This window comes from Schistocerca americana, chromosome 3 (assembly GCF_021461395.2).
Source record: "Schistocerca americana isolate TAMUIC-IGC-003095 chromosome 3, iqSchAmer2.1, whole genome shotgun sequence".
In the NCBI taxonomy this organism is placed as follows: Eukaryota; Metazoa; Arthropoda; class Insecta; order Orthoptera; family Acrididae; genus Schistocerca; species Schistocerca americana.
The window spans coordinates 281,862,356-281,874,006 of record NC_060121.1 but is presented as its reverse complement, the minus strand read 5'-3'; the positions used below and the strand labels follow the sequence as shown (position 1 = coordinate 281,874,006).

Genomic DNA, 11,651 nt, shown 5'->3' with positions numbered 1-11,651 from the left:
CGTTTTCACGCAGCTTATGTGCTGTACAATGGTATAATTTTGCATGAGCATCCAGTGGTATATGTGGCCACTCTCTCCGAAATGTATTAAGAATAGAGTTAGTAGTAAAGAAGTAATAAATTAAAACGTCATACATGATGCTACATTTTTCACACATCTCAGTGTTTAGGCCGTTACATCGCCTGAACTGTGTGTCGAGCAAAAGCCGGCCGCTGTGACCGAGCGGTTCTAGGCGCTTCAGTCCGGAACCGCGCTGCTGCTGCGGTCGCAGGATCGAATCCTGCCTCGGGCATGGATGTGTGTGATGTCCTTAGGTTATTTAGGTTTAAGTAGTTTTAAGTCTAGGGTTAAGTCTAGGGTACTGTTGTGTACATAGTTCCGCGTAGTCAGTGCGTACACAACTTTCCCACTAGAGCGCGCCCCGCTAAGCACAACAGCGCAGGCGCAGCGCTCGTCCGTCTCCGCACAACGAGATGGCGCTGTCTTAGAGATGGACCAAATTCTGCTTCCGCCGATCCGCGTATTAATATGTAACGCAGCCAATGAGATTGCTGCTAACGTAGAACCTTTTCTCCTCGCGGATCACACTCGCGCAGTGATACCTGAACGGGCGAGGTATTATAACGAGTGTACAGACCTCCGATTAGTCAGTCTGCATTAGTCTGTAGGCAAGTTACAGTCTTCGCCTAACAAGATTATCATATTCCTGTACATAGCCATGAAGAGAAATGTATAGACACTTTGTCAAGTATCAGAGATATGTGAGAATAAGATTAACGTACCAAGACCAAAGGAACTTCAGATTGTCAATTGTAAATAGCATCCAGAAAATTAATCAAGTTCTGTTTAAAGTTGGCCACCGTCAATCTGCTACTCTAAGCGTGCAAGTGGCATTTCTATCGTCTGACCTAACGGCAGATGATAAACACGCCACAATAAGACCACGAGACATATTGCTGACACTCGCCTACTTCGTTAGAGCGACAAGTCAAATAATCTGATGGTGTGTGTACCGAAGGTCTTACAGTACGCACACCACAACTACAGTAGCTCTGCCTTGTCGAATTGTATGCATAGTCTGCAGGCCATCACATGTCTTCTACGTTCACAGACAAACGATAAATCGGTTCAGTGCTTTAGGAGAAGATGTGGAACATTAAAACATACATAAATATATACATGCATGTACAAGTACATCCAGTTTTATAATATACACAACAAAAAAAAGTTTTGCACCACCCCAGCTCCCAGAGCTCCTGAAGATAGACGTTGACTGTGGATGTAGTATCACAGACACAGTCCCTTTGACTGTTCAGAGATGTCACTAAACCCACCCAAAGATGTAAACAACCATGTTGTACCACAGACACAGTCCCATTGACTGTTCAAAGATGTCACTAAACCCGCCCAAAGATGTAAACAACCATGCATTAGCAGCGCCTATTAGACGGAGGGGGTCCAACAGCCAATCAGTTCCAGTCGTTCCACCAGGAAGGAGGTACACGGCTCGTGTTGCCTGTAGTTTAATCATGGATAGACGGTCAATAACGAGGTTCGATCGCATCCACAGTGTTACTTTGCGCCAGGAAGGGTTCTCAACAAGGGAAGTGTCCAGACATTTCGGAGTGAAACGTGTTGTTCGGACATGGAGGAGATACAGAAAGACAGGAACTGTTTTTGACATGCCTCGCTCTGGCCGCCCCAGGGCAGGCAGCCACAGGACGTCGTGTTACGACTCACACTGTGCGCAATAGCCTGCATGATGCACAACTTCACTCCCGACGTCCATGGCTAGATCCATCTTTGCATCCACGACAATGCAGCGCGGTACAGATGGGCCCAACAACATGCCGAATGGACCGCTCAGGATTGGCATCACGTTCTTTTCACGATGACTGTCGTATATGTCTTCTACCACACAATCGTCGGAGATGTGCTTGGACAACCCGGTCAGGCTGAAAGCCTTAGACGCACTATCCACCGAGGCAGAGGGTCCCTGCTGTTTTGGGATGTCATTATGTGGGGCCGACGTACGCCGCTGGTGGTCATGGAAGGCGCCGTAACGGCTGTACTATACGTGAATGCCATCCTCCGACCGATAATTCAACACTATCGACAGCAAATTGGCGAGGCATTCGTCTTCATGGACGACCATTCGCGCCCCCATCGTGCACATCTTGTGAATGACTTCCTTCATGATAACGACATCGCTCGACTAGTGTGGACAGCATGTTCTCCAGACATGAACCCTATCGAACATGCCTGGGATAGATTGAAAAGGGATGTTTATGGACGACGTGATCCACAAACCACTCAGAGGGATCCACGCCTAATCGCCGTTGAGGAGTGGGAGAGTCTGGACCAACAGTGCCTTGATGAACTTGCGGATAGTATGCTACGACGAATACAGGCATACATCAATGCAAGAGGACGTGCTACTGGGTATTAGACGTACCGGTGTGTATAGCAATCGGGACCACCACCTCTGAAGGTCTCACTGTATGGTGGTACATTATACAATGTGTGGTTTTCCTGAGCAGTAAAAAGGGAGGAAATGGCGTTTATGTTGATCTCTATTCCAATTTTCTGTACAGGTTCCGAAACTCTCGGAACCGAGGTCTCGCAAAACTTTTTTGATGTGTGTATGTGTGAATTAAATTTATGTTGTACCACATGACTTTTTTAAATAAATTTATTAGTCCTTAGACTTTAGTACACATAAACGCTCATTTAAAACTAAAGGTAGCCCCGTGGAGTGGCAGCGCGGTTTGAGGCATCATGTCACGGACTGCGCGGCCACTCCCGCCGGAGGTTTGAGTCCTCCCTCGGGCATGGGTGTGTGTGTTGTTCTTAGCATAAGTTAGTTTAAGTAGTGTGTAAGTCTAGGGACTGATGACCTAAGCAGTTTGCTCCCTTAGGAATTCACACACATTTGAACATTTTTGAAATTACATGTAAACAAGAGTTATAGTACCTCAACGTTCCCAACTTCCAGTAAGACAAAAAAATACAGTTAGCAGTCTACTCCCTCGTGTATTTCCTTATATTACTTCCAGTATCCGAAACCTGTTTACGAACAGAATTATGGACCAGCAAGCAAAGCTCTGGGCTGATCGATAACACTGCACACACTCGTTCTTTATACTGTACAAACGAATGAGCTCGTGGTGACAAAAGTGTTGAGAAGTCAATCACTTATGTGATATTCTTCGTTTTGAGTTTAACATAAAGGTCAAGCCAACGCAGGCAACTTACGGGGTGAGAAAGGGCGGGGGGGGGGGGGGGGGGGGGGGAGCTATTGGGGAAATCACAATAAGAAATTGGTTCTGTCAAGTCAAAGTAGTTTCACACTAATGCAATTCCCCGAATCCGGGGAGGTCTTCGGGTATTGACGAAGGCCTTCCTACACTTCAGGCCTGGATGATTCACGTCATTCAGTCCAACAAATGCTGTTAGCTACGTTATACGTTTCCGAGCTACCGAGGCGAGGTGAGTTCTTTAGGTTGCGTGACGTCTCGCAGGCGCCATTGCCCCAGACTATTAAGTGTATTGGGGAGTGGGAAGATTGCTAGCCTTCGTCCGATTTAAGAGCGTTTTATACGTCTCCACACAGCTCTGCGTAACGACGGGCGTCTGTCGTGCCATATAAAACGAATTTTAAGGTTAACAGTCCACCTACACGTCACTCCAATTTCCCACCACCGCAATGGCTACAGTTGCTGCCAGAAGCTAACAGCTACGCAAACACTCTGGCATTTGACAAAGCTGCTTTTCTGGGCCAGTGAGCTTACAGCCAATGTAAAGTATCCGTGAAGATTCCTAATAATATTTTGTGATTAACGGGTAAGAGGAAGAGCTGGGAGTCAATGAGGTGATGTCCAATCTAAGGGAACCATGGCGACACCAATTAGCGTACTGAGCATAGAGGACACAAGAAAGAGTTCTACGGCTGTACTGGCTAGGACATTCCTAGGGGAAAGTTCATCTGTCTAGCCGCAGAGGGTTTTCTTCGTCTGAGAACACTGTCTCCCTTTCACGTAGTGTGTGAGGAACTCCGTCCGAACAGGCCACCGAGGGCGCAACGGTACTGACTAACCGCCGTGTCATCATCATCTGGAGGCATCACTGGATGCAGGTATGGAGGAGTACGTCGTTAGCACACTCCGTTCTCGGTCGTTGTCAGCTTTCATGACCGGAGGCGCTATTTCTCAGTCAAGTAGCTCTTCAATAGCACTCACAAGAGCTGAATGCACCCTCTTGCCAACAGCTTTCTGCAGATTTGAATGTTCACTAAGCTCGGTAGCACTTAACTTCGCTTATGTGACGGGAACCGGTGTTACCAATGAGACAAAGACGTTAGCATTTGTATATTAAGTGCAGATGATTGTGATGAGTATACTTTTAGTGCAGTGTCATATTTGTGTTATGTGATAAGAGAAGGAATAGGATGAATGCCGGTACATATAAACTGATGCGCCAAAGAAACAGGTATAGGCATGTGTATTCAAATACAGAGATACGTAAACAGGCAGCCGGCCGGGGTGGCCGAGCGTTTCTAGGCGCTACAGTCTGGAACCGCGCGATCGCTACGGACGCAGGTTCGAATCCCGCCTCGGGCGTGGGTGTGTGTGATGTCCTTAGGTTAGTTAGGTTTAAATAGTTCTAAGTTCTAGGGGACTGATGACCTTAGAAGTTAAGTCCCATAGTGCTCAGAGCCATTTGAACCATTTAAACAGGCAGAATACAACGCTGGGTCGTCAACGCCTATACGAGACAACAAGTGTCTGGCTGCAGTTGTTAGATCGGTTACTGCTGCTACAATGGCAGGTTGTCAAGATTTAAGTAAGTTTGAACGTGGTGTTATTAGCTGTGGCGCGGGATTAACCGAGCGGTCTTGGGCGCTGCAGTCATGGACTCTACGGCATGGGTGTGTGTGTTTGTCCTTAGGATAATTTAGGTTGAGTAGTGTGTAAGCTTAGTGACTGATTACATTAGCAGAAAAGTCCCATAAGATTTCACACACATTTGAACTTTTTTTTTGTTACTAACGGGGCACGAGTGGGGAACACAGCATCTCCGAGGTAGCGATGAAGCGGGGATTTTCCCGTACGACCATTTTCACGAGTGTACCGTGAATATCAGGAATCCGGTAGAACATCAAGTCTCTGACAGCGCTGCGGCCGGAAAGAGATCCTGCAAGAACGGGACCAACGACTACGAAAGAGAATCGTTCAACTTGACAGAAGTGCAACCCCTCCTTAAATTGCTGCACAGTTTAATGCTGGGCCATCAAGAAGTGTCAGCGTGCGAACCATTCAACGAAATATCATTGATACGGGCTTTCGGAGCCGCACGACATTAAGCTTTACGCCACGCTTTGGCCCGTCAACATCGACATTGGGCTGTTGATGACTAGAAACATGTTGCATGGTCGACGAGTCTCGTTTAAAATTGTATCGAGCGGGTATGTATGGAGATAGCCTCATGAATCCATAGACCCTGCATGTCAGCAGGGGACTGTTTAAGCTGGTGGAGGCTCTGTAATGGTGTGGGACGTGTGCAATTGGAGTGATATGGGACCCCTGATACGTCCAGGTACTCCTCTGACAGGTGACACGTACGTAAGCATCCTGTCTGATCACCTGCATCCCTTCATGTCCACTGTGCAGTCCGACGGATTTGGGCAATTCCGGCAGGACAATGTGACACCCCACACGTCCAGAACTGATAGAGAGTGGCTCCAGGAACACTCTTCTCAGTTTATACACTTCCGCTCTCCACTAGCTTCCCAGACATGAACATTATTGAGCATATCTGGGATGGTTTGCAACGTGCTGTTCAGAAGAGATCTCTATCCCTTCGTACTCTTACGGATTTATGGACAACTCTGCAGGATTCATAGAATTAATTCCCTTCACCACTACTTCAGACATTAGTCGAGTTCATGACATGTTGTGCTGTGGCACTTCTGCGTGCTCTCGGGGTCCCTACACGATATTAGGCAGGTGTACCAGTTTATTCAGTGTACAAAGCTTCTCGAATAGCACGAATATGATCGTCAAACTTAATGTCTCCATTTGAAAAAAAGATCAGAATCGAATCACATATCCTTGCTTCCTGAAACTCTATTGAAGAGGTTTAGAATTTATTGCAAGACTTGGGCACAAACTCTGGTGTTGTGGATTTTTACGCCATCTTCTCTCGTCCCATTTTCAGGATGCGAAGCGTCTACCGCTGAATTGTCACCCTGCAGGACTATATTAGCGACTACGTTTGCGGAGACGAGTTTGTTAGAATGTAATAAACGTTACTTGCTTTCTCTGACTTTTCCTTATTTGAGCTAGATATGGACATTATTACTCCATCTAGTTAATTTCGAGCTTCAGTCATATCCCAGTACATATAATTATACAGTGACTACATAGGACTGGAATGTTACTTGAATTTTCTGTGTAACTCACTTTTAGCTTGGTATAAATCAGTTTCATCCCAGTGTGTACTCTATACAAGATAAAGGCCGTCATATTAGTACACCCCGTTGAGCAAGAATATTTATGGAATCGGCATTTAGATGCACAGTTCAAGTTTTTCTTTTTCGCGAACATACAGTGCTTCCCAGGTCACCTACCTTTCTGGTAGTTAATTAAAAACGTGCAGAATGAAAGGGACAGGGAGAAAACTCTTCCTTCTTTCATAGGATTACCATTACTTTCGTCAAATCAAGGACTTATTACCATATGTTTTGGGTCCAATCCATGACATAATTTTGAAATTACCTAAGAATGTTAACTATTTACTGAAAAATTGGACTTCTTTGGGATGCCACTCGCGTATTTTAATATAGCCACACGAGAACACTACATGATATTAATACAACACCTTCTGATACAGAAAAGTACATGATCGAACACAACGTATAGGAAAATGTATCTTTACACTATTTGTGGCACGTGCCTGTGCCTCATGACTACCGGAGTGAATTAATAGTGAATACTGGCAAACACATCCTGCCACAGACAACATGACTGTACGTCTCGACTGCCTAATCCAGAGTGATGAACAGGAACTTAAATAAAAATTGGAAACACATCCTACGACAGACAACATGTCTGTTCTTCTCGCCTGCTTAATCCAGAGTGACGAACAGCCCGAAACACTTTGCGCGCCATACCAGTAAAGGCGTGACCCAAACGCTTCCGAAGTGCCTCGTCTGCAATTTCGTCAGTCTTTTGTTTTTTATTTAAATTGTTTTTAATCATTCTAAAATGACTGATTGATAGTCAGCTGTTGAGAGATATTTATATTACAAAGTGAAGTAATTCCAATGAGTAGTTTAACTAATAATAATAACTACAGTTTAACGTTTTGGCGCCCTTGCTCCGAACACAGCAGCCAATTACAGAGCAGTAGCATTATGCAGGCAGTCTTTCTCACGGGAATGGTACCGAATCTAACATCTGTCACAGGTACGTCACACCACATTTCGTCATCTATATACTTCTTGCATCGCCACTGCTCTGGGAACAGCTTCTTGGAGCTTAATATGATGGCTGACTAAGCGAGAAATATTACAGAGCGCGTTGCGTTCGTTCATATACGTGATGGTAATAGGTCAAGACTGTAACGATCAAACTGTCACACGAGCACGTAGATGCTTCTAGAGATGCTATGGTGTTAGAGTGTGTGACGCCATGTCGGTATGTAATCGATTAATGAAAGAAAGCAGAGAAAATGCCTGTCACTGTTTCCCTGTTAGCAGATGATGGTACTCTCACTAACCACTATTCTGTCCGTTGACCATGGAAACATCAATGCACTTTTCCTAGTGCTGCAATTTCAGCTACCGGAATCGATAATATGTAGAAAGATGGGGAAAGGGGGAAAATTACATACCAGTAAGAGGAATCAAATTTTAAATAAGTCGAATTAAATTGTCCGTTAATATTAGTAACAATAATTTCGTATGGCTCAATAGCCTGTTCAAGCCTTTTAATTAAACGGCTCTTCGACTACTTCGGCAACGGCCTTACCGCAGTGGATACACCGGTTCCCGTTAGATCACTGAAGTTAAGCGCTGTTCGGCGTGGTCGGCACTCGGATGGGTGGCCATCCGGGTCGCCATGTGCTGTTGCCATTTTTCAGGGTGCACTCAGCCACGTGATGCCAACTGAGGAGCTACTCGACCGAATAGTAGCTGCTCCGGTCAAAGAAAACCATCATAACGACCGGGAGTACGGTGTGCTGACCACATGCCCCTCCTATCCGCACCCTCAGTTGAGGATGGCAAAGCGGTGGGATGGTCCCGATTGGCCACTTCTGGCCTGAAGAAGGAGTGCTGAGTGCTTCTTTGGCTACTTTCGTGTCTCTAACCTTGTCCAGGTATCCAACCGGAGAAGGGGGATCTACAACTGAACTTGGAATATGAACCACGCAATATGAACCACGCAAAGACAGGGACAGTGCCGGCTGCCGGTGGAGCAAGCTGCATAATACGAGGTGCATTCAAGCTCTAAGGCCTCTGATTTTTTTTCTCCGGACTGCAAAGAGATAGAAACATGCGCATTGTTTTAAAATGAAGCCACGTTCATTGTCAATACGTCCCAGAGATGGCAGCACCATACGGCAGATGGAATTTTACCGCCAGCGGCGAGAATGAAGTTTTAGATACTTAAAATGGCGACGTTTTCCTTACTTGAACAGCGTGCAATCGTTCGTTTTCTGAATTTGCGTGGTGTGAAACCAATTGAAATTCATCGACAGTTGAAGGAGACATGTGGTGATGGAGTTATGGATGTGTCGAAAGTGCGTTCGTGGGTGCGACAGTTTAATGAAGGCAGAACATCGTGTGACAACAAACCGAAACAACCTCGGGCTCGCACAAGCTGGTCTGACGACATGATAGAGAAAGTGGAGAGAATTGTTTTGGGGGATCGCCGAATGACTGTTGAACAGATCGCCTCCAGAGTTGGCATTTCTGTGGGTTCTGTGCAAACAATCCTGCATGACGACATGAAAATGCGAAAAGTGTCATCCAGGTGGGTGCCACGAATGCTGACGGACGACCACATGGCTGCCTGTGTGGCATGTTGCCAAGCAATGTTGACGCACAACGACAGCATGAATGGGACTTTCTTTCCGTTGGTTGTGACAATGGATGAGACGTGTATGCCATTTTTCAATCCAGAAACAAAGCGCCAGTCAGCTCAATGGAAGCACACAGATTCACCGCCACCAAAAAAATTTCGGGTAACCGCCAGTGCTGAAAAAATGATGGTGTCCATGTTCTGGGACAGCGAGGGCGTAATCCTTACCCATTGCGTTCCAAAGGGCACTACGGTAACAGATGCATCCTACGAAAATGTTTTGAAGAACAAATTTCTTCCTGCACTGCAACAAAAACGTCCAGGAAGGGCTGCACGTGTGCTGTTTCACCAAGACAACGCACCCGCACATCGAGCTAACGTTACGCAACAGTTTCTTCGTTATAACAACTTTGAAGTGATTTCTCATGCTCCCTACTCACCTGACCTGGCTCCTAGTGACTTTTGGCTTTTTCCAACAATGACGGACACTCTCCGTGGCCGCACATTCACCAGCCGTGCTGCTATTGCCTCAGCGATTTTCCAGTGGTCAAAAGAGACTCCTAAAGAAGCCTTCGCCGCTGCCATGGAATCTGCATAGCGATTACGTCGAGAAGTACCGCCAGTTTCATCGATTTCGGGTGAGTAGTTAATTAGAAACAAAATCGGAGGCCTTAGAACTTGAATGCACCTCGTAGCGTAATAAGGACGACCGAGGTAGTCACCAGCATTCTAATGCGCTGCATACTAACTAAAACTGACAGACTCCAGACAAGACAGCTTCCAAGGTGATGGTAACAAGTACAGGTACAATAAGATGGTGGCAAATCCCGCACTGCTGTCTGTAGCGACGTGATTCGGAGCAGGAAGCGCAACGGAACGGGACTTGGAGAGCGTCCCTCCGTGGTTCTGTGAACTCGGACGCAGCTCCGCAGTGTGCTTCTTCCGAGAGCAGAAGGTTCCTCTTGCCAACTTTACTGTGGGTGGCAGTTAACACAGCTCCTGCTCCTCCTAGTCGGGAGTGCGGTTTGCTCTCCTGAGATTTAAGTTGGGCGACCTGTCCTGAAGCCAGACCAACGGATGCGGGAGGAGCTGGTGTCCGTGCGCAATGGCGTGTCTGCAACCGAACCCGAACTTCTACTAATTTTCGCCATCTTGTGGCTATTCTAAATTAATGGAACGTTGAATCTGAAAATTTATCTGTCATCCAGCATTTGATAGTCCTCTTTAATGTGTAAATTGATCAGTTTTATCGACTTTTTAACTAATTGAACAATAAGGCCTTTGTTACTATCATTGTGATCGTGTTACGTATACTGTACTAATCGACAAACGGGAAGATATTATTTTTATCCCTCTTTCTTTGCACAGGACACAGTCATATTTTGCTATAAAAATTTGCGTCAGCCCTGTATTCTTGTGACATGGGACTCAATGACTCCCTCGTCTTTCCCAAGCTGTGGTGTCAGGCATTTCCAAGGCGACGACGAAGTGGTATTCGATGTGGAACATATCCTGAACAGTTTGTGACATTATTGTCTCATATCATTTTATGATACTGATTCATTTTTGCCAACATTTCATGGTTAATTTTATTTAGAGTTTACTGGGCACGAGCCGTGCGTGGCTCGTGTTCGTGCCTTAATTGTTTGACACCTTGTCTTGGCGGTATTCCCGTCTCGTTTCTTATTCGATTTACTGGCGTCACTAAGTTGCTAGTTTGCCTGCCCGTGAGTGGTAGCAGCAGCACTTATCGATAAGAGCAGTGTCGTACTATCTTTGCAGCGACCGCTAGTATTTCCGGGTCGTCGTGTGTCGGGAGTTCAGTTAACTGAGTGTGTTTTATATGCGGGTTTGAGGGAAGATTTCAGTTTCCCACCAGACCTACCCTCTCTTTTAACTAATAATGAGGCGAGTGTCGCTAGAGTTTTACGTTTTTGTGTGATGTCTGGCCTTCTTCCCAAAATATTGGGATTGAAGTCTTAATGTGCTGTCCAGTGGTTTGGTCACCCATTATTTGTAAGTGGTCAAAAATGGTTCAAATGGCTCTGAGCACTATGGGACTCAACTGATGAGGTCATTAGTCCCCTAGAATTTAGAACTAGTTAAACCTAACTAACCTAAGTACAACACAAACATCCATGCCCGAGGCAGGATTCGAACCTGCGACCGTAGCGGTCTTGCGGTTCCAGACTGCAGCGCCTTTAACCGCACGGCCACTTCGGCCGGCTGTAAGTGGTCACTCAGCCACCGTTAATTATTTTTACCTGTTTGTACTGCTATTTTATTTTTAGTTTTCTCTCCCTGTTTTGATGTGCTGTGTCCAATCTTGCAATTTGAACAATACCAATCCTCTCACAATTCGGCTCTGAATTGAATTTTTGGGAACGGGCGCTGATAACCTCGTTGTTGTGCGCCCTAAAACACTAATAATCATCATCATCATCATCGGGAGTTCAGAGGGGACGGAGCATCAGTGAGGTCCGGACAGCCAAGACTCGCCCGACCGTTCCTGGCACACATGACTTGAGTGGCGACGACCTTGGTTGGTCGTTTGGTCGGTCGCCTCAT

The 11,651-nt window shown here is 46.0% G+C and overlaps 1 pseudogene; it reads left to right on the top strand.

The window, feature by feature from the left end:
• Positions 1 to 8,016: 8,016 nt before the first annotated feature.
• On the top strand, positions 8,017 to 8,134 carry LOC124608037 (annotated as a pseudogene).
• The last annotated feature ends 3,517 nt before the right edge of the window (positions 8,135 to 11,651 follow it).